This window comes from Hyperolius riggenbachi, chromosome 1, assembly GCF_040937935.1.
Source record: "Hyperolius riggenbachi isolate aHypRig1 chromosome 1, aHypRig1.pri, whole genome shotgun sequence".
Taxonomy (NCBI): Eukaryota; Metazoa; Chordata; class Amphibia; order Anura; family Hyperoliidae; genus Hyperolius; species Hyperolius riggenbachi.
Genome location: NC_090646.1, coordinates 357,437,489 through 357,460,713, shown reverse-complemented (window position 1 = coordinate 357,460,713; position 23,225 = coordinate 357,437,489).

Sequence of the window (23,225 nt, the reverse complement as noted above, 5' to 3'; positions counted from 1 at the left end):
GCTGCCCATAATTATTCATACCCCTGGAAAATTTTGACTTAAAGTTACTTTTATTCAACCAGCAAGTAATTTTTTGATGGGAAATGACATAGGTGTCTCCCAAAAGATAATAAGACAATAGTCTTAGCAATGTCTTAGCCATGACTGTCCAAAAAACAACTGCAGAGAGCTGCAGTTTTTCACCTGTTGAGTTGATTAAAACAGCTGTTCCCAATTAATCGGGGTAACTAGGATGGTTTAGAACAGCCTGGACTATTTGGAATGGATAGAACATTGTATTTTCCCACAGACTGTGACAGTTTGTGAAGGGTATGAATAATTTTGGACTGGACACTTTTTGCTCAAATGTAAATAAAAGCTGAGAAATGTTTTTTCCCCCCACAATGGCCTCAATTCACTAAGCAGTTTAGACTAGTCTACTAAAGGTTTTTAGTTGACTGATGGTTTGGTGTAATGTTTTAGGCCTGTTTTTAGACCTGGTCTAAAACATTCGATAATTAGGTCAGTAAAGCAGGGGAAAGGATCAAAAGATGCAATTCACAAAGGCAAACAAGGAGTAACCATGCCCACTTTTTCTGACAGAGATTAGACCAGCTGATTTCTGTCGGGAAAGTCATTCTGTGAGCAGGGGCATAACTAGACTTAATAGGGCTCCCCTGCATAAATGTTAGCATTTCTTCCTGTGAGACAATGAGAGCAGCCATATTCTGCTGGTCATCATTACACACAGGCAAGCGTCTCTGCATCTCCGCCCCTCAGCCTGTGAAAACTCCACTCCTCTCTCCTCCCTCTCCCTCCTCCCCTCTCCCATAAGCACTTGTTACATGAGACTCAGAATGCATAGGTGCTGGAGGAGCTGTGGGCGAGGCTTGTTTAGTTTATAGGGAATTAGGGTATTAAAAAAAGTATTCGGCTTGAGGAATGCCCTATAAACTATATGTAAGGGGCTCAGTTATGTAATAAGTAAAAGTTTATCTCGGATCCACTTTAAGTCACAATTTGCCAGGGGTATGAATAATTATGGGCAGCACTATATATTTCCAAGGCTTTCATTCCCCAAAACAATTTTATTTAGATTTTAATAGAAAACATAGTAGGAAAATACAATATTTTTCAGTTTTACCCATTAGAATTTAAAAATAAAAAGTGCTACTGTAGACAAAACAACATAAATTTTATTTGGCTATTTCAGAATAAGAATCATCTTTATTGTCGCCAAATACACAGATTGGTGTGCCCGGAATTGCTTGTGGTTTACATGGCAAATGGCAGTTCAGGAACATATAACAACGCAAGGCAACATACAAACATACAAAGCAACCATATAAAGCAACAGCAAACATATAAATCAATAGCAGGATTGAGTCTTGGGAGGGTCAGATTTTACAGCTGTGAGGGAGGGTTTCCCTGAGGGGTAGAGTGTCTCAGTGGTCGGACCTGGTGGTGGTGGTGGGGGGGTCTTGAGTTTAGCGAGTTCATCAGGAGGACCGCTTGGGGGAAGAAGGTGTTCATGCGCCTGGTGGTTTTGGAGGGGATGGATCTGAAACGGCGTCCTAATGGTAGGGGCTGGAAGTAGCGCCTGCCTGGGTGGGAGGGATCGAGTAAGATTTTGGAGGCCCTTGCCTTCATTCTCATGGAGTAGAGGAGATCTAGCGAGGGTAGGTGGGCGCCAATTATCTTTTCTGCTGCGTTTAGCACTCTGTTAAGTTTGTATTTGTCCCTAGCAGTTGCTCCTGCATACCAGACGATGATGGAGGAGCAAAGGATGGATTCGATAGTCGCGGTGTAAAAGCTGGTAAGCAACTCCCGTGGCATACCGAATTTCTTCAATTGTCGTAGGAAGAATAACCTCTGCTGTGCTTTCTTCTGAGTTCTGGTAATGTTTTGCCCCCATTTGAGGTCACTTGTTATAGTTGGGCCTAGGAACTGGACACTTTGAACTCTGGAGACCTCAGACCCATCAATAAGCACGGGGAGAGGGGCAGGAGGGAGTTTCCGGAAGTCCACAATCAGTTACACTGTCTTTGCCGTGTTGAGAACAAGTTTGTTGTCTTTGCACCAATTACAGATCTTCTCAATTTCCTTTCGATAAGCGTCCTCCCCATTTCTGTCGATGAGGCCAATAAGCGTGGTATCGTCTGCAAATTTAATAACTTTGACGGAGTCAGTGGCCGAGGTGCAGTTGTTAGTATACAGAGAGAACAGGAGTGGGGACAGCAATGCGGTGCGCCAATGTTTGTGGTTCTCTCACTGGAGATGCGACTGCCAAGCTTGACCCATTGTGTTCTATTGGAGAGAAAGTCCTTTACCCACTTGCAGAGGAGGGAATCTACCCCAAGATACGCAAGGTTGTCGATCAGGATGTACGGACAGATGGTGTTAAAAGCCGAGCTGAAGTCCAGGAAAAGGACCCTGGCGTAGGCTCCTGGTCTGTCGAGGTGCTCCGAGATGTATGCCAGGCTGACATTGATGGCATCGTCTACTGATCGGTTTTCTCTGTAGGCAAACTGGTGTGGTTCGAGGAGGGTGTTGGTGGAGTGCTTCAGGTGGGCCAGCACCAGCCTTTCGAATACTTTCATGATGATGGGGGGGTCAGGGCTACGGGTCTGAAGTTGTTGAGCACCGTGTTTCCTGTTTTTTTGGGGACTGGAATGACTGTGGACCTTTTGAAGCAGGATGGGACCTTCCCTTCCGATAGGGATCTGTTGTAGAGAGAGGTGAGGATGGGAGCTAGTTGGTTTGCACAGGTTCTCAGGCAGTGTGAGGACACCCCATCCGGGCCTGAGGCTTTCCTGGGGTTGAGTCTACGAAGGTGTTGTAGCACCTCCTCTTCTTGCACTGCGGTCAGAGCGGCGGCGCCACTGGCCGCTATGGAGCCCTTAGCATCCTTTGTCGCGGATGTCATGGAATCCAGTGCTGGCTGGGATGCTGGGACCACGGGCCTCTTGGGTTGGTGTTCAAACCTGCAGTAAAACTCATTGAGTTCCTCCGCCAGTTGGAAGCTGGGGGCTGCGTGTTGCTGGGGGGGTTTAAAGTTCTTTTGTTTATCACAAAATTATGTTCCTGTCACAAATTATGGTGATGAGATTAGATTCTTGAAAGAAAGGTGGGTTTTTGCTACAGTGTGTACTTTTCACTTTGAATTGAGAACATAATAAAAGTATTTTTCATGGTAAAAATTAGGGAGAAAGTTTTTAATGGGGAAGAATAAATAATAATTTTCTTATGTAGAGGGTGTGGTCTTAAAAGTGGGCATGGTTAAACAGTATATTTTAATGTAGCAGTTTTCACTACATCCTCATTATTGTGTTTTATCCTATTGCATTTCCCCATTTGACTCGTGGTCTTCCTCCCTTATATAGATCTCCCTGTTAGTCTAGTGGTCCCCCATATGTTTCCCTGGAGGTCTAGTGGAATCCCCAAATGCTTCCTTGGTGTAGCAGATGTGCCCCAGTGTTAGGTCCACCCTATATAGATAGCAGATAACTATATTTGACCTGTAGTTTTCTCTAACCTGAACTCTACTTCTCTAAACCCTAATTCTCCAACAACGTAATCCTCTAACCCTTATTCTTTCTCACTCTAATTCCCCTAGCCCTTATTCCCTTAAAGTTCTCTAACCTGTCCTTACTTCTCCTAACTCTAATAAGGAACTGGATTTACAAATGTTAATACAAGTACACTTCTACTCCTGGCAGTGCTTCATTACAATATATGTAAAAATGCATACTTGTTCAACACTTTTGGCACCAATCTCCAATCTTTGGCCTTCAGTGGGGTTTCTGCTTACATTTACACCACTTCTTTTTTCTTCTTAACTGCATTCAGTGGGAATTTGTTTTTAGGGTATATATGGTAATTTTCTCTGATTACAGGTCTTGCACCCAGCAAAAAATGCCTTTTTCTTTTATGAGCGTATAAATATGCCTTCAAAAAGTGTGAAAAATTGAAAAAAATAATGGTCTATCGCCACTATTTTAAAATCAAACACTTTGTGTCACAAAAGAATATAATTATCCAGATCCATTGTATCAAAATGTATTACGTGCATGTGCATGCTTAGATCGCTAGGTGACTGGGCACTGCTTGGTGCTCTGTACTTACACAATCCTTCCCTTATTGACATGATGTATAGCAGAGGCTGGATGTGACTGACGCTGTGGTACCAACTGTACAGAAATGGCTTCAAGAACAGGCATGACAAGTGGACTATGACTTCTGACTGTGAGAGGATAGGTTTAGACTTCAGCTTTGTCTGGTGTGCAATACAACACATTAAAACAACAATAAATCTGGTTTTAGTATAGGCAGTTTAAGAGTTAAGGGGCGAAATAAAACCTTTAATCCTCCTGGAGAGCTGAGTTGAAGTTTTATCCCTAGTTCAGATCCCTCAAATCCTGAAATCACTTGTAAGCTGCGGCTCCTTTCAGTCGCATGTCATATGGATGAGCGCTCACATGGTGGGAGGTCCAGGATGGATTAACATGACAGAGAAAAGTCAGACAGCCCGCAGAGCAGTCATGTTCCAGCTTTTCTGATACTGTAAATCTTCTGAGATTCTTATGTATTTAACAGGACTTATCTGACATTATTAAACTTATCCTATGCACACACATTTATTTAATGTCAGAACATTTCCATAACACATTGTGGAACTCAATGGAGCTTGTTCCTAGTTGCTTCCCTGTGCACCCATCAACATTTCTCACATCCTGATTACTGCTTTCTCCAACAGCTGCTCCTGTTCCGAGTCTTTATCTTCATCTAATTTAATAAGCTGTCAGAAATCAACTCAGGTGTGTGTGATATGGAAATGTAATTTTCACAGTCAGTTGTGAAGAAACACAGATCATGGTGGTTATAACTACATATGACTGGTTAAATCCATTGAAACTCTGATCCCAAACTAGTCATTTAAGTGCGAACGGTGGGAAATCCAAAAATCAAGGCATGGGCCCAAATGCAATTCACCTTTACTCCCGAGTTATCTCTCAGGAGATAATTTTTTTTATCTTCTCTTTAACATAACTGCTCAGCACTCTGCAGTTGAAAAAGTAGACAAAAAAAGTACTATACATTTTTTTGAGTATTTTCTTACTTGCTGGTGGCTTGAAGGGCATTTTATTAAAGAGAAGCTGTCAGCCATGTAATATCAGAAAAAAACAAACACATATATAAGTAGATAAATACTTTCTCTATTTACATAACATATGTATTGCACTGCCCGCGTTTTAATTTTAGTGATTTTTCTACAGTAAAAAAAAGAGAAAATCCTGCTTAGCATTTCCCATTTTAAGTGTGGCTATTTTGAAGCCAATTCTTATGTAATTTCCTCCCTTAGTCTCCTCTGTCTGATTTGCTTACCCTTCACTATAGAAAGTGCATTGTCTTAGCATGAGAAATATTGGCCAATCAGAGAGGAACAGAGGTGTGGGAGGGGAAAACAGGAGGAAAGAGGCTTCAGCCAATTAGGCTGCATTAGTTAAATCTGTGGGAAAGTACGGAAGCAAAAAAAGGACAACCTAGCATGTCCTGCAACCTTCTTTTTGTGTACCAAATGTTGTGTGTACCAAATAAGTCAGGTAAACTGGGGAATGATCATTTATCAACAAGAAAAGTAATAGTGATTTTAACTTTTGGATTGCCTGGTTAGCATGCTTATTACTTGTTTACCAGATAAAAATAAAGAATTGATTTTTTATTTTATACCCGACAGTTACTCTTTAACAAGTTGTGAAAATATCACCTAGGAGAAAACTAAGGAGAAAAAGTGAATTGCACATGGCACATGGTCTGTGTTGTTATGTGGGATTAGGAGGTCCTTGCTTGTATTTTTAGAAATTCTTTCCTTGTGCTTTTCCAGCTTCTCAACCTCAATCTAATGTTAGTCTAGGGAGGGAGGCGTGGCTTGAGGGACAGGGGAGGCAGTATACTGACAGCAGACCTTAAAGGGGTTCTGTGGCTTATTAAAACAACAAAAACTGACTCTTACCTGTGCCTTCTATTGGTCCCCTGCAGCTGTTATGTCCCGCGCCATCCTCCTACGATCCTCCATTCCTCGCCGCCAGTCCCGGTCCACTTAGCCGTCTGATGCAACTGCGGCTGTGTAGCCGTGGCTGCATGCATGCTCACTCCCGCTGTGTCTCCGGGAGCTTACTGTTAGTTCCCGGAGACGCAAGCAGGAGCAAGCATTATTCGTCTAATTTGACGGCGTGGGACATGTCAGGTACAGGGGGCTGATAGAAGCCCCAGGTACAGTAAGTGCAAGTTTTGTTGTTTTTAACCATTTTACCCCCAGCAGTGCGGATTTCTCCGTCACTTTTTCCACCCTGTTAACACCAGGGATGGAGAAATCCGCACCTGACACCGCCCCCGCTGCTGTCCGCACTCCTGCTCACTCTTCAGCGCCCCCCGCGCTTGTGCACGCCGCCGCCCGCTTACCCGGAGATCAATGAATGGGAAAAACCGTTCCCGTTTGTTGATCCAAGCCCCCGCAATGATCAGCTGCTTCTACGAGAAGCAGCGCGATTATTGTGAAAAAAAAAAAGTGTTTCCCAGCTTCATAACACTTCCTGCAAGCGTCCTTCCGGAACACTTGCAGGACGCATAAACAAAAAGTTACTGTGGTCACCTTGTGGCCAAATAGTAAAACTGCACCCTAAAGCATTTTTCATATACAAATACATTAGTTATACACTAAAAATTAACTCATTACCTCCCACACTCCCCATTTTTTTTTTTTTGTAATTAAAAAAATTAAATAAAAATTACAATAAAAAAATACATTAATAGTTACCTTAGGGACTGAACTTTTTAAATATTTATGTCAAGAGGGTATAACACTGTTACTTTATAAACTATGGGGTTGTAATTAGGGATGGACGCAAAACTGAAAAAAATGCACCTTTATTTCCAAATAAAATATTGGCACCAAACATTGTGATAGGGACATAATTTAAACGGTTTTATAACCGGGACAAATGGGCAAATAAATGTCATGGGTTTTAATTACAGTAGCATGCATTATTTAAAAACTATAAAGGCCGAAAACTAAAAAATAATACATTTTTTCCCACATTTTTCCTATTTTCCCATTAAAACACATTTAGAATAAAATAATTCTTGGCAAAATGTCCCACCTAAAGAAAGCCTAATTGGTGGTGAAAGAAACAAGATATAGTTCATTTCATTGTGATAAGTAATGATAAAGTTATAGACGAATGAATAGAAGGAGCGCTGAAAGGTGAAAATTGCTCTGGTGTTCAAGGGGTAAAACCCCTCAGTTGTGAAGTGGTTAATTATCCACAGAACCCCTTTAAGGCTGTTGTAGGGGAAGAGTTGGGTAGTCTGTTGGGAGAAGGGAGTTGATGTGACCCTGAAGTTGAGAACATCATATTAGGTGGGATGCAAAAAGTGTTTGGAAAGATTTAAAGGTACTGAGTGAGGAGGACCAAAAGTCCGAAACAGGCTGTCTACATGTGGGGTTAATGTGGCTCTGTAAAATGTAAAGCTATATGCATGCTATACACCAGCGGATGCAAGCCTGGCTTCAGGGGCTTAAAAAGAGGACATTGTAGGAACTGTAACTACAGATGTCCACTTAATGCTGAATTATTGCAAGTCCCTTCTGTTTTAAGAAGGCAAATCACACCGAGCATTGGTTTTTAGTAGGAGGGCTTTTTGGTTTCCTTTGGTCCCCTATACTTTCCTAGTGGTTTGGGTCACCCCGAGCTGCTTGGTTACTTTGTTGAAAGATTTAAAATGACCCTGTAGTGACTCGTTGCCTTCCTATCAGTAAAGCTTTATGATATCCAGCCTTATTACCACAGCACCAATAGCTTTTTTTCCGTAGCCAAACTCTTTTTTAGCCCTGGTGAGTGCCCATGTTTTTATAAAGAGAGAATCAATAGCTTGAATGCATGCATGGATCAATATCACATATTACAAGAATGTGCCTTTTGCTCAAACAATACTGAGCATGGCAATGCCCTTTACATTCACTGAAAAAATCAAGCTCCTGGGCTCATATGCCGACAAGGAATACAAGTCTTTATTATTCAAAAAGTGATAGATCTGAGCTTATTAAGAAAAATACATACAATAATAAATAAGATTGTTACCCGAATACACTTACAAATATAAAACCATCAGATGACAGATTGCTTCATATGTCAGCTTCTACAATTCAATTGCACAGCAGTATAAATGCAATTATGATTAACACTTCTCTGGCTAGAGATATTGCACAAACTCATTGCAATCGCCCGTGCATTCACTTCACCCACTAACCTACATAACAGTGTGCTGTGCAAACTCAAGTTGGGGGACCCCATAAGGATTGCTGATCCAGCAGTACCAGTCACATCACAGGACTCTGTAACGCCGCAGCTGCTGCTGTTCACCATAAAGTTCACTGTAAGTTTGTATAGATACCTTAAAGCAATACATCACAGAGGGATCTTACCCAGCTTGTTTGTGCCATCACTTTGCTTCTCCAGGTACAGCTCCTCTCCTCCGCTTTCTGTAAACAGTTGCCCAATTAGATAGGAATGCACAGCATGGAGTTACCACTGGATAAACCAGAGAGTGGCTGTTTGATACACACCTGTGCACATGGTGGGAAACAGCTGAGCGAGACTGCAGGCTGAAGCTCCGCCCACCCATGCGTTTCAAACCGCCCACGCGTTCTTCGTTGGGGTGTAATGTTGTATGTATGTTTCTTAATAAGCTTAGATCTATAATTTTTTGAATAATAAAGAATTGCATTCCCTGTTGGCATATGAGCCCAGGAGCTTGAGTGCCCATGTTTGCAGAACTTACTGGTTTAGGAGCCATACCCTCTTCTGCTCCTTTTTACAGCATTACCCATGCCATCCAAACCATCTCCCAAAGGTACACTTTTATACTTAACAATTTGTTAAAAATAGGTGTGTGTGTGTGTGTGTGTGTTGGGGGGGGGGGGAGTTCATTTTAATTATAGGGTGCTCCCAGATACCACTATAACCTCTGAGCGTGGAGTAAATAGAGCATGGGAGGGGGGTTGCCTGTTGTTTTTATTTTTAATTGTTATTCATTTTCATTAGAAGAAAAGTCACTTTTGACACGTTTGGCAGGGAAGGGGACGGATCAGACACTTTATGAAATCTTATTGATCCTTTGGCATTAGTGGAGTCTAACCTACACACTTAGAAAAAAAATGCAGAGGAGCCAAAGTAAAGTCAGAATATTTGCTATTCATCCTTGATCAGTGACCCAGAGGGCTTGATGTACAGTGGGATGTAAAAGTGTGGGCGACCTTGTTAATCGTCATTATTTTCCTGTATAAATCATTGGTTGTTATGATAAAAAATGTCAGTTAAATATATCATATAGGAGACACACACAGTGATATTTGAGAAGTGAAATGAAGTTTATTTGATTTACAGAAAGTGTGCAATAATTGTTTAAACAAAATTAAGCAGGTGCATAAATGTGGGCACCACAAAAAAGAAATGAAATCAATATTTAGTAGATCCTCCTTTTGCAGAAATTACAGCCTCTAAACGCTTCCTGTAAGAGTCTGGATTCTGGTCGAAGGTATTTTGGACCATTCCTCTTTTCCAAAACATCTCTAGTTCATTCAGGTTTGATGGCTTCCGAGCATGGACAGCTCTCTTTAACTCACACCACAGATCTTCAATTATATTCAGGTCTGGGGACTGAGATGTCCATACCAGAATGTTGTACTTGTTCCTCTGCATGAATGCCTTAGTGGATTTTGAGCAGTGTTTAGGGCCGTTGTCTTTTTCAATGATCCAGCCCCGGTGCAGCTTCAGCTTTCTCACTGATTCCTGGACATTGGTCTCTAGAATCTGCTGATACTGAGTGGAATCCATGCGTCCCTCAACTTTGACAAGATTCCCAGTCCCTGCACTGGCCACACAACCCCACAGCATGATGGAACCACCACCATATTTTACTGTAGGTAGCAGGAGTTTTTCTTGGAATGCTGTGTTGTTTTTCCTCCATGCATACCGCCCCTTGTTATGCCCAAATAACTCAATGTTAGTTTCACAGCACCTTATTCCAAAATGAAGCTGGCTTGTCCAAATGTGCTTTAGCATACCTCAAGCGGCTCTGTTTGTACTGTGGGCAAAGAAAAGGCTTCCTCTGCATCACTCTCGCATACAGCATCTCCATGTGTAAAGTGCGCCGAATGGTTGAACGATGCACAGCGACTCCATCTGCAGGAAAATTATGTTGCAGGTCTTTGGTGCTGGTCTGTGGGTTGACTGACTGTTCTCACCATTTGTCACTTCTGTTTATCTGAGATTTTTCTTAGTCTGCCACTTTGAACCTTAACTTGAACTGAGCCTGTGGTCTTCCATTTCCTCAATACGTTCCTAACTGTGGAAACAGACAGCTGAAGTTTCTGAGATAGCTTTCTGTATCCTTTCCCTAAACCATGATGGTGAACAATCTTTGTCTTCAGGTCATTTGAGAGTTGTTTTCAGACCCCATGTTGCTACTCTTCAGAGAAAATTAAAAGAGGAGGGAAACTTACAATTGACCCCCCTTAAAAACTCTTTCTCATAATTGTATTCACCTGTGTATGTAGGTCAGGGGTCACTGAGCTTACCAAGCCAATTTGAGTTCCAATAATTAGTTCTAAAGGTTTTGGAATGAATAAAATGACAGCAGTGCCCAAATGTATGCACCTGCCTAATTTTATTTAAACAATTATTGCGCACTCTCTGTAAATCCAATAAACTTCATTTCACTCCTCAAATATCACTGTGTGTGTCTCCTATATGATATTTTTAACTGACATTTTTTATCATAACAACCAACGATTTATACAGGAAAATCATGACGATTAACAAGGTTGCCCAAACTTTCGCATCCCACTGTATTATGCCAAATGATTGAAAATTGTGATTCTTTGCCATGGTGCATGCCAGTAAAAATAATATTCTGTCCGTTATCCAACGTGTCCAACACAAAGCATTACAAACAAACAAAAACAACAACCAGTGTTGATCGGATACCTCATTATCCTATTCGAGTTTGGTCGAATTCGGATAGTAAACTATCCAAATTCACTCGAAGTTCGATATTCGAGTTAATCGAATATCCGATTCGACCTCGGATATCCGACGTCACTATCCGAGTCTGTATTTGAGTAAAATATTCGAGCTGGCCTTAAATAGCTTTTAAAACTTGTATTGGAGGTCAATGATGCATGAAACCACCCTTTTTATGAAGAAAAACATCAAATGATTATGTGGTGATGTAGTAGTTATAAAAAAGGTATCAAAAATAGTAAATTAACTTCATGAAAAGTGTTTGCATGAGAAGGTGTGTCCAAAGTGGTTGTAAGTTGGAAGTCTTCATTTACGTCATCTTCATCTTCTTCTCTATATCTTCTTCTTCTTCTTCTATATCTTCTTCTTTTTCTTCTTCTTCTATATCTTCTTCTACTCGAATCTTCTTCATCTTCTACTTCTTCTATCTTCTTCAATTAACTTTTTCTTCTATATCTTCTTCTTTTTCCTCTTCTTCTATATCTTCTTATTCTATATCTTCTTCTTCTTCTATATCTTCATCTTCTTCTTCTATACCTTCTTCTTCTTCTTCTATATCTTCTTCTTCTATATCTTCTTCTTCTTCTTCTTCTATATCTTCTTCTTCTTCTTCTTCTTCTATATCTTCTTCTTCTTCTATATCTTCTTCTTCTTCTTCTTCTTCTTCTATATCTTCTTCTTCTTCTTCTTCGTCTTCTATATCTTCTTCTTCGTCTTCTTATATATCTTCTTCTTCTTCTTCTATATCTTCTTCATCTTCTTCTTCTATATCTTCTTCTTCTTCTATATCTTCTTCTTCTTCGTCTTCTATATCTTCTTCTTCGTCTTCTTATATATCTTCTTCTTATTCTATATCTTCTTCATCTTCTTCTTATATATCTTCTTCTTCTTTATCTTCTTCTTCTTTCTTCTTCTTCTTCTTCCTCTTCTTCTCTATCATTATATTATGTGTCTTGGTTTTCCTTTCTTTTGTAATATTTTTTTTCCTTTATTTGTGGAAATATTTTATTTTAATAACACCATAGTTATATTTGTGTTGATGGCATAATAGGTAGGTAGTGGCACATTGCAAGCCACAGCGCCTTTTTCTGTGTACCCTGGTGGTGGTAAAACACAGACATCAGCAGGAGGAGGAAGTAGTTGCAAGTTGTAGTGTGGTAATAGCTGGTAGGAGAGTGGGTGGGCAGGTGGCAGGCTGGCAGCAGAAAATAGTTCTTCTTCTGTTCTCCCTGGCAGTGGTAGCAGCACACAGACAGCAGAAGCTCAATGCAGCTACAGGAGGAGGAGTAGTGTGTGTCAGGCAGTGTGATGTGACTGACATAATAGGCCCTGGTTCCTAGCGGTGGTACCAGGGCCATAAATAAACAGCATGAGGTTCCAGACAGCGGTCGTGAAGCCCACATTGTGTCTAATACACAATTGGGACAGCACAGTTTTCAACCCGGACACCTTAAAATAATTACAATTTTTTTTTCAAAATAATGCAGGCAGCTATTTTTGAGCGTAATAGCTGGTGGCGCATGGGCAGCAGCACCTTTTAATGTGTTCCCTGGCAGTGGAGACACAGACAGCAGGAAGAAATACAGCAGCAGGCAGCGTGAGGAGGTTGAGTGTGTGGCAGACTGGCAAGCAGCAGGCAGGAGGGCAGGCAGCGAGACATAATAGGCCCTGGTTCCTAGCGGTGGTACCAGGGCCGTAAATAAACAGCATGAGGTTCCAGACAGCGGTCGTGAAGCCCACATTGTGTCCAATACACAATTGGGACAGCACAGTTTTCAACCCGGACACCTCTAAATTAATTACAATTTTTTTTTCAAAATAATGCAGGCAGCTATTTTTGAGCGTAATAGCTGGTGGCGCATGGGCAGCAGCACCTTTTAATGTGTTCCCTGGCAGTGGAGACACAGACAGCAGGAAGAAATACAGCAGCAGGCAGCGTGAGGAGGTTGAGTGTGTGGCAGACTGGCAGGCAGCAGGCAGGAGGGCAGGCAGCGAGACATAATAGGCCCTGGTTCCTAGCGGTGGTACCAGGGCCGTAAATAAACAGCATGAGGTTCCAGACAGCGGTCGTGAAGCCCACATTGTGTCCAATACACAATTGGGACAGCACAGTTTTCAAGCCGGACACCTCTAAATTAATTACAATTTTTTTTTTCAAAATAATGCAGGCAGCTATTTTTGAGCGTAATAGCTGGTGGTGCATGGGCAGCAGCACCTTTTAATGTGTTCCCTGGCAGTGGAGACACAGACAGCAGGAAGAAATACATCAGCAGCAGCAGGTGTAATGTGTGTGTGGCAGACTGGCATTTGGCAGCAGGCAGGAGGGCAGGCAGCGAGACATAATAGGCCCTGGGTCCTAGCGGTGGTTCCAGGGCCGTAAATAAACAGCATGAGGTTCCAGACAGCGGTCGTGAAGCCCACATTGTGTCCAATACACAATTGGGACAGCACAGTTTTCAACCCGGACACCTCTAAATTAATTACAATTTTTCTTTTTCAAAATAATGCAGGCAGCTATTTTTGAGCGTAATAGCTGGTGGCGCATGGGCAGCAGCACCTTTTAATGTGTTCCCTGGCAGTGGAGACACAGACAGCAGGAAGAAATACAGCAGCAGGCAGCGTGAGGAGGTTGAGTGTGTGGCAGACTGGCAGGCAGCAGGCAGGAGGGCAGGCAGCGAGACATAATAGGCCCTGGTTCCTAGTGGTGGTACCAGGGCCGTAAATAAACAGCATGAGGTTCCAGACAGCGGTCGTGAAGCCCACATTGTGTCCAATACACAATTGGGACAGCACAGTTTTCAAGCCGGACACCTCTAAATTAATTACAATTTTTTTTTTTCAAAATAATGCAGGCAGCTATTTTTGAGCGTAATAGCTGGTGGTGCATGGGCAGCAGCACCTTTTAATGTGTTCCCTGGCAGTGGAGACACAGACAGCAGGAAGAAATACATCAGCAGCAGCAGGTGTAATGTGTGTGTGGCAGACTGGCATTTGGCAGCAGGCAGGAGGGCAGGCAGCGAGACATAATAGGCCCTGGGTCCTAGCGGTGGTTCCAGGGCCGTAAATAAACACCATGAGGTTCCAGACAGCGGTCGTGAAGCCCACATTGTGTCCAATACACAATTGGGACAGCACAGTTTTCAACCCGGACACCTCTAAATTAATTACAATTTTTCTTTTTCAAAATAATGCAGGCAGCTATTTTTGAGCGTAATAGCTGGTGGCGCATGGGCAGCAGCACCTTTTAATGTGTTCCCTGGCAGTGGAGACACAGACAGCAGGAAGAAATACAGCAGCAGGCAGCGTGAGGAGGTTGAGTGTGTGGCAGACTGGCAGGCAGCAGGCAGGAGGGCAGGCAGCGAGACATAATAGGCCCTGGTTCCTAGCGGTGGTACCAGGGCCGTAAATAAACAGCATGAGGTTCCAGACAGCGGTCGTGAAGCCCACATTGTGTCCAATACACAATTGGGACAGCACAGTTTTCAAGCCGGACACCTCTAAATTAATTACAATTTTTTTTTTCAAAATAATGCAGGCAGCTATTTTTGAGCGTAATAGCTGGTGGTGCATGGGCAGCAGCACCTTTTAATGTGTTCCCTGGCAGTGGAGACACAGACAGCAGGAAGAAATACATCAGCAGCAGCAGGTGTAATGTGTGTGTGGCAGACTGGCATTTGGCAGCAGGCAGGAGGGCAGGCAGCGAGACATAATAGGCCCTGGGTCCTAGCGGTGGTTCCAGGGCCGTAAATAAACAGCATGAGGTTCCAGACAGCGGTCGTGAAGCCCACATTGTGTCCAATACACAATTGGGACAGCACAGTTTTCAACCCGGACACCTCTAAATTAATTACAATTTTTCTTTTTCAAAATAATGCAGGCAGCTATTTTTGAGCGTAATAGCTGGTGGTGCATGGGCAGCAGCACCTTTTAATGTGTTCCTTGGCAGTGGAGACACAGACAGCAGGAAGAAATACAGCAGCAGCAGGTGTAATGTGGGTGTGGCAGACTGGCATTTGGCAGCAGGCAGGAGGGCAGGCAGCGAGACATAATAGGCCCTGGGTCCTAGCGGTGGTTCCAGGGCCGTAAATAAACAGCATGAGGTTCCAGACAGCGGTCGTGAAGCCCACATTGTGTCCAATGCACAATTGGGACAGCACAGTTTTCAACCCGGACACCTCTAAATTAATTACAATTTTTTTTTCAAATAGATGTAGCTATTTTTGAGCGTAATAGCTGGTGGCACATTGGCAGCAGCACCTTGTAATGTGTTCCCTGGCAGTGGAGACACAGACAGCAGGAGGAAATACAACAGCAGGCAGCGTGAAGAGGATGAGTGTGTGGCAGACTGGCAGCAGGCAGCAGGAGGGCAGGCAGCGAGACATAATAGGCCCTGGGTCCTAGCGGTGGTTCCAGGGCCGTAAATAAACACCATGAGGTTCCAGACAGCAGTCGTGAAGCCCACATTGTGTCCAATACACAATTGGGACAGCACAGTTTTCAACCCGGACACCTCTAAATTAATTACAATTTTTTATTTTTTTTTCAAAATAATGCAGGCAGCTATTTTTGAGCGTAATAGCTGGTGGTGCATGGGCAGCAGCACCTTTTAATGTGTTCCTTGGCAGTGGAGACACAGACAGCAGGAAAAAATACAGCAGCAGCAGGTGTAATGTGGGTGTGGCAGACTGGCATTTGGCAGCAGGCAGGAGGGCAGACAGCGAGACATAATAGGCCCTGGGTCCTAACGGTGGTTCCAGGGCCGTAAATAAACAGCATGAGGTTCCAGACAGCAGTCGTGAAGCCCACATTGTGTCCAATGCACAATTGGGACAGCACAGTTTTCAACCCGGACACCTCTAAATTAATTACAATTTTTTTTTCAAATAGATGTAGCTATTTTTGAGCGTAATAGCTGGTGGCACATTGGCAGCAGCACCTTGTAATGTGTTCCCTGGCAGTGGAGACACAGAAAGCAGGAGGAAATACAACAGCAGGCAGCGTGAAGAGGATGAGTGTGTGGCAGACTGGCAGCAGGCAGCAGGAGGGCAGGCAGCGAGACATAATAGGCCCTGGGTCCTAGCGGTGGTTCCAGGGCCGTAAATAAACACCATGTGGTTCCAGACAGCAGTCGTGAAGCCCACATTGTGTCCAATACACAATTGGGACAGCACAGTTTTCAACCCGGACACCTCTAAATCAATTACAATTTTTTATTTTTTTTTTCAAAATAATGCAGGCAGCTATTTTTGAGCGTAATAGCTGGTGGTGCATGGGCAGCAGCACCTTTTAATGTGTTCCCTGGCAGTGGAGACACAGACAGCAGGAAGAAATACAGCAGCAGCAGGTGTAATGTGTGTGTGGCAGACTGGCATTTGGCAGCAGGCAGGAGGGCAGGCAGCGAGACATAATAGGCCCTGGGTCCTAGCGGTGGTTCCAGGGCCGTAAATAAACAGCATGAGGTTCCAGACAGCGGTCGTGAAGCCCACATTGTGTCCAATGCACAATTGGGACAGCACAGTTTTCAACCCGGACACCTCTAAATTAATTACAATTTTTTTTTTCAAATTGATGTAGCTATTTTTGAGCATAATAGCTGGTGGCACATGGGCAGCAGCACCTTGTAATGTGTTCCCTGGCAGTGGAGACACAGACAGCAGGAGGAAATACAACAGCAGGCAGCGTGAGGAGGATGAGTGTGTGGCAGACTGGCAGCAGGCAGCAGGAGGGCAGGCAGCGAGACATAATAGGCTCTGGGTCCTAGCGGTGGTTCCAGGGCCGTAAATAAACACCATGAGGTTCCAGACAGCGGTTGTGAAGCCCACATTGTGTCCAATACACAATTGGGACAGCGCAGTTTTCAACCCGGACACCTCTAAATTAATTACAATTTTTTTTTTCAAAATAATGCAGGCAGCTATTTTTGAGCGTAATAGCTGGTGGCGCATGGGCAGCAGCACCTTTTAATGTGTTCCCTGGCAGTGGAGACACAGACAGCAGGATGAAATACAGCAGCAGGCAGCGTGAGGAGGTTGAGTGTGTGGCAGACTGGCAGGCAGCAGGCAGGAGGGCAGGCAGCGAGACATAATAGACCCTGGTTCCTAGCGGTGGTACCAGGGCCGTAAATAAACAGCATGAGGTTCCAGACAGCGGTCGTGAAGCCCACATTGTGTCCAATACACAATTGGGACAGCACAGTTTTCAACCCGGACACCCCTAAATTAATTACAATTTTTTTTTTAAATAATGCAGGCAGCTATTTTTGAGCGTAATAGCTGGTGGTGCATGGGCAGCAGCACCTTTTAATGTGTTCTCTGGCAGTGGAGACACAGACAGCAGGAAGAAATACAGCAGCAGCAGCAGCAGGTGTAATGTGTGTGTGGCAGACTGGCATTTGGCAGCAGGCAGGAGGGCAGGCAGCGAGACATAATAGGCCCTGGGTCCTAGCGGTGGTTCCAGGGCCGTAAATAAACAGCATGAGGTTCCAGACAGCGGTCGTGAAGCCCACATTGTGTCCAATACACAATTGGGACAGCACAGTTTTCAACCCGGACACCTCTAAATTAATTACAATTTTTCTTTTTCAAAATAATGCAGGCAGCTATTTTTGAGCGTAATAGCTGGTGGTGCGTGGGCAGCAGCACCTTTTAATGTGTTCCTTGGCAGTGGAGACACAGACAGCAGGAAGAAATACAGCAGCAGCAGGTGTAATGTGGGTGTGGCAGACTGGCATTTGGCAGCAGGCAGGAGGGCAGACAGCGAGACGTAATAGGCCCTGGGTCCTAACGGTGGTTCTAGGGCCGTAAATAAACAGCATGAGGTTCCAGACAGCGGTCGTGAAGCCCACATTGTGTCCAATGCACAATTGGGACAGCACAGTTTTCAACCCGGACACCTCTAAATTAATTACAATTTTTTTTTCAAATAGATGTAGCTATTTTTGAGCGTAATAGCTAGTGGCACATTGGCAGCAGCACCTTGTAATGTGTTCCCTGGCAGTGGAGACACAGAAAGCAGGAGGAAATACAACAGCAGGCAGTGTGAAGAGGATGAGTGTGTGGCAGACTGGCAGCAGGCAGCAGGAGGGCAGGCAGCGAGACATAATAGGCCCTGGGTCCTAGCGGTGGTTCCAGGGCCGTAAATAAACACCATGAGGTTCCAGACAGCAGTCGTGAAGCCCACATTGTGTCCAATACACAATTGGGACAGCACAGTTTTCAACCCGGACACCTCTAAATTAATTACAATTTTTTATTTTTTTTTCAAAATAATGCAGGCAGCTATTTTTGAGCGTAATAGCTGGTGGTGCATGGGCAGCAGCACCTTTTATTGTGTTCCCTGGCAGTGGAGACACAGACAGCAGGAAGAAATACAGCAGCAGCAGCAGCAGGTGTAATGTGTGTGTGGCAAACTGGCATTTGGCAGCAGGCAGGAGGGCAGGCAGCGAGACATAATAGGCCCTGGGTCCTAGCGGTGGTTCCAGGGCCGTAAATAAACAGCATGAGGTTCCAGACAGCGGTCGTGAAGCCCACATTGTGTCCAATGCACAATTGGGACAGCACAGTTTTCAACCCGGACACCTCTAAATTAATTACAATTTTTTTTTTCAAGTTGATGTAGCTATTTTTGAGCGTAATAGCTGGTGGCACATGGGCAGCAGCACCTTGTAATGTGTTCCCTGGCAGTGGAGACACAGACAGCAGGAGGAAATACAACAGCAGGCAGCGTGAGGAGGATGAGTGTGTGGCAGACTGGCAGCAGGCAGCAGGAGGGCAGGCAGCGAGACATAATAGGCTCTGGGTCCAACCGGTGGTTCCAGGGCCGTAAATAAACACCATGAGGTTCCAGACAGCGGTTGTGAAGCCCACATTGTGTCCAATACACAATTGGGACAGCGCAGTTTTCAACCCGGACACCTCTAAATTAATTACAATTTTTTATTTTTTTTTCAAAATAATGCAGGCAGCTATTTTTGAGCGTAATAGCTGGTGGTGCATGGGCAGCAGCACCTTTTAATGTGTTCCCTGGCAGTGGAGACACAGACAGCAGGAAGAAATACAGCAGCAGCAGGTGTAATGTGTGTGTGGCAAACTGGCATTTGGCAGCAGGCAGGAGCCGTAAATAAACAGCATGAGGTTCCTGACAGCGGTCATGAAGCCCACATTGTGTCCAATACACAATTGGGACAGCACAGTTTTCAACCCGGACACCTCTAAATTAATTACAATTTTTTTTATTTCAAATAGATGTAGCTATTTTTGAGCGTAATAGCTGGTGGCACATTGGCAGCAGCACCTTGTAATGTGTTCCCTGGCAGTGGAGACACAGACAGCAGGAGGAAATACAACAGCAGGCAGCGTGAGGAGGATGAGTGTGTGGCAGACTGGCAGCAGACATAATAGGCCCTGGTTCCTAGCGGTGGTTCCAGGGCCGTAAATAAACAGCATGAGGTTCCAGACAGCGGTCGTGAAGCCCACATTGTGTCCAATACACAATTGGGACAGCGCAGTTTTCAACCCGGACACCTCTAAATTGATTACAATTTTTTATTTTTTTTTCAAAATAATGCAGGAAGCTATTTTTGAGCGTAATAGCTGGTGGTGCATGGGCAGCAGCACCTTTTAATGTGTTCCTTGGCAGTGGAGACACAGACAGCAGGAAGAAATACAGCAGCAGCAGCAGCAGGTGTAACGTGTATGGCAGACTGGCATTTGGCAGCAGGCAAGGCAGCGAGACATAATAGGCCCTGGGTCCTAGCGGTGGTTCCAGGGCCGTAAATAAACAGCATGAGGTTCCAGACAGCGGTCGTGAAGCCCACATTGTGTCCAATACACAATTGGGACAGCACAGTTTTCAACCCGGACACCTCTAAATTAATTACAATTTTTTTTTTCAAAATAATGCAGGTAGCTATTTTTGAGCGTAATAGCTGGTGGCGCATGGGCAGCAGCACCTTTTAATGTGTTCCCAGGCAGTGGAGACACAGACAGCAGGAAGAAATACAGCAGCAGCAGGTGTAATGTGTGTGTGGCAGACTGGCATTTGGCAGCAGGCAGGAGGGCAGACAGCGAGACATAATAGGCCCTGGGTCCTAGCGGTGGTTCCAGGGCCGTAAATAAACAGCATGAGGTTCCAGACAGCGGTCGTGAAGCCCACATTGTGTCCAATGCACAATTGGGACAGCACAGTTTTCAACCCGGACACCTCTAAGTTAATTACAATTTTTTTTATTTCAAATTGATGTAGCTATTTTTGAGCGTAATAGCTGGTGGCACATTGGCAGCAGCACCTTGTAATGTGTTCCCTGGCAGTGGAGACACAGACAGCAGGAGGAAATACAACAGTAGGCAGCGTGAGGAGGATGAGTGTGTGGCAGACTGGCAGCAGGCAGCAGGAGGGCAGGCAGCGAGACATAATAGGCCCTGGGTCCTAGCAGTGGTTCCAGGGCCATAAATAAACACCATGAGGTTCCAGACAGCGGTTGTGAAGCCCACATTGTGTCCAATACACAATTAGGACAGCACAGTTTTCAACCCGGACACCTCTAAAATAATAAAAAAAAATAATTTCAAAATAATGCAGGGCAAGCAGCTATTTTTGAGCATAATAGCTGGTGGCGCATGGGCAGCAGCACCTTGTAATGTGTTCCCTGGCAGTGGAGACACAGACAGCAGGAAAAAATGCAGCAGCAGCAGGTGTAATGTGTGTGCGCCACTTCATGTCCCCCTCTCGGCGACAACAGGGGCCAGGAATTCGCCTTCCACCCAAGCCTGGTTCATTTTGAGAAACGTCAGTCTGTCCACAGACTTGTGAGACAGACGAGATCACTTCTCAGTGACGACTCCACCGGCTGCACTGAAGCAACGCTCTGACAGTACGCTGCAAGGGGGGCAGGAGAGCACTTCCAGGGTGTACTGCGCAAGCTCGCTCCAGATCGGCAGGTGCTTGACCCAATACTCCATGGGATCAACAGGGGCAACGCTGTCAAGCCCGCTGAAGGACCTCATGTAGTCAGCCACCATGCGGGTCAAGCGCTGCCTGTGACTGGAGAAGGATGCTGCTGCAGGCACCTCATCTCTAGTCCTTGGCAGCTCTACACTCATGTAGAGCTCGTTGGTCAGAGACAGCAGGCTGTGGTGCGCGTGCGCTTGCTGCTGGTGGATTCAGGCACCTGCTGCTGCCTCTGTGCTGGCTGGACAGTGGGGGTGGATGTCTGAGGGAAGGCTTCCTCCAAGCGCTCAACAAGGGACAGCTGCAAATCCCTCATTTGTTGCACACGGTCTCCTCCTGCAGGCAGGAACTGGCTGAGCTTCCCCTTCAGACGTGGGTCCAGCATCATGCAGATCCAGATGTCCTCCCTCTGCTTCATCTGGATGACCCTTGGGTCCTTGCGCAGGCACCTCAGCATATGGGGTGCCTTAGGGAAGAGTCTGGCCACGTCTGCTGGCACATCATCGGCAGCCCCAGAACCGACAGTGCTGTCCTCCTCTTCCTCTGCCTCCTCCACCCCCGCACCAGTCCAGCTGTGCTCTGCTGCTCCCCCTCATCAGCAGCAAGGTCAGGGACCTCCACCAACTCCAAGCCCTCCTCCTCAGAGGTGGCCTGTGAAGCTGCCTGCAGCTCCTGCTGGTCCAAGGCTGCCGCTCCCTCTTCCAGCAGTGCATACAGGGCCCTGTCCAGCACACACACCAAGGGGGCCCACTCGCACACCATTGCATGGTCCCTGCTTACCATGTTGGTGGCCTGCAGGAAGGGTGCCAGGACTGAGCACACCTGCTGCATGTGCCCCCAGTCCTCCGTGGAGATGATGGACGGGAGGTTGGTGGCGGCACGCCCAGTTGCAGTGATGGAGGCAACTGTTGCTCGTGCAAGGTACTAGCTGACAGCCTGCCTCTGTTCAACCAGACGCTCCAACATCGCCAGGGTGGAGTTCCAGCGAGTTGGAACATCGATCATGAGCCGGTGCTGTGGCAGGTGCAGTTCCTTCTGCACCTCTTCCAGGCTCGCTGCGGCTGCAGGCGAGTGCCGGAAATGACGCACAACCTTCCTTGCCACCTCAAGGAGTAGGTCCATCCCCTGGTAGGTCCGCAGGAACTTTTGGACTACCAGGTTCAGGACGTGCGCCAGGCAGGGGATGTGCGTCAGGTCTCCCCTGCTGATTGCAGCAACCAGGTTTGCCCCATTGTCGGACACCACCTCTCCGACTCTGAGGCCTCTGGGGGTTAGACAATTCCTCTCCTGCTCTCGCAGTTTGGCCAGGACATGGTTCGCCGTCAGTTTGGTCTTCCCCAGGCTGACCAATTCCAGCAGCGCTTGGCAGTGGCAGGGCTTTACGCTGCTGCTGAGGCGGGGGGTTTGGGCTGGTGTGCCGGAGGATGGAAGCGGATCAGAGGAACCTGCTGCAATTCCGCTGACCCTGCATGGTGGCACCACCCACTGCGTTGTTGCTGCTGCTGCTCTGACAGTGCCCGATGCTGCTCCCCCCTCCTCACCCCCTTCCACCAAGCTGACCCAATGCGCGGTGAAGGACAGATAGCGGCCTGTCCCAAACCGGCTGCTCCACGAGTCCATGGTGACGTGGACCCGATGACCCACCGCGTGATCCAGCCCTCTTCCGACATTGGCCATCACAGAGCGGTGAAGCGCAGGGATGGCCGTGCGTGCAAAATAATGTCGGCTGGGGATTGGCCAATCGGGGGCTGCACACATCAGGAGCGCACACATGTCGCTCCCCTCCTGCACAAGGGAATAAGGCAGGAGTTAGGAGCACATGGCCCATGCGAGCAAGCCGTTCAGCTGACGCACGCGACGGCTGCTGGGAGGCAGAACCCTGACCACCCCCTGGAAGGTGTCGCTGAGCAGGGTCTGGCGACGCCTTTTGCTGGCACGGGAATCACTGGAGGGAGCAGAGGAGGCCACTGAGGACTAGCTGCCAGAACAGGCCTCAGTGTCGGCGGCAGGAGTTGCAGAGGGAGGAGGAGCAGTGGGTTGCTGACGCACTCCTGCTGGTGCTGCTGGAGGAGGTGGAGGAGGGCGGGTGGCTGCTGCCGACGGCTTCGCAGTGGTGGCGGGTCTGCCACTGCCAGCTTCTTTCAACTTCATGAACTCCTCATGCTCATGGAAGTGTTTCCCTGCCAGATGGTTTACCAGAGAGGTGGTTCAGAG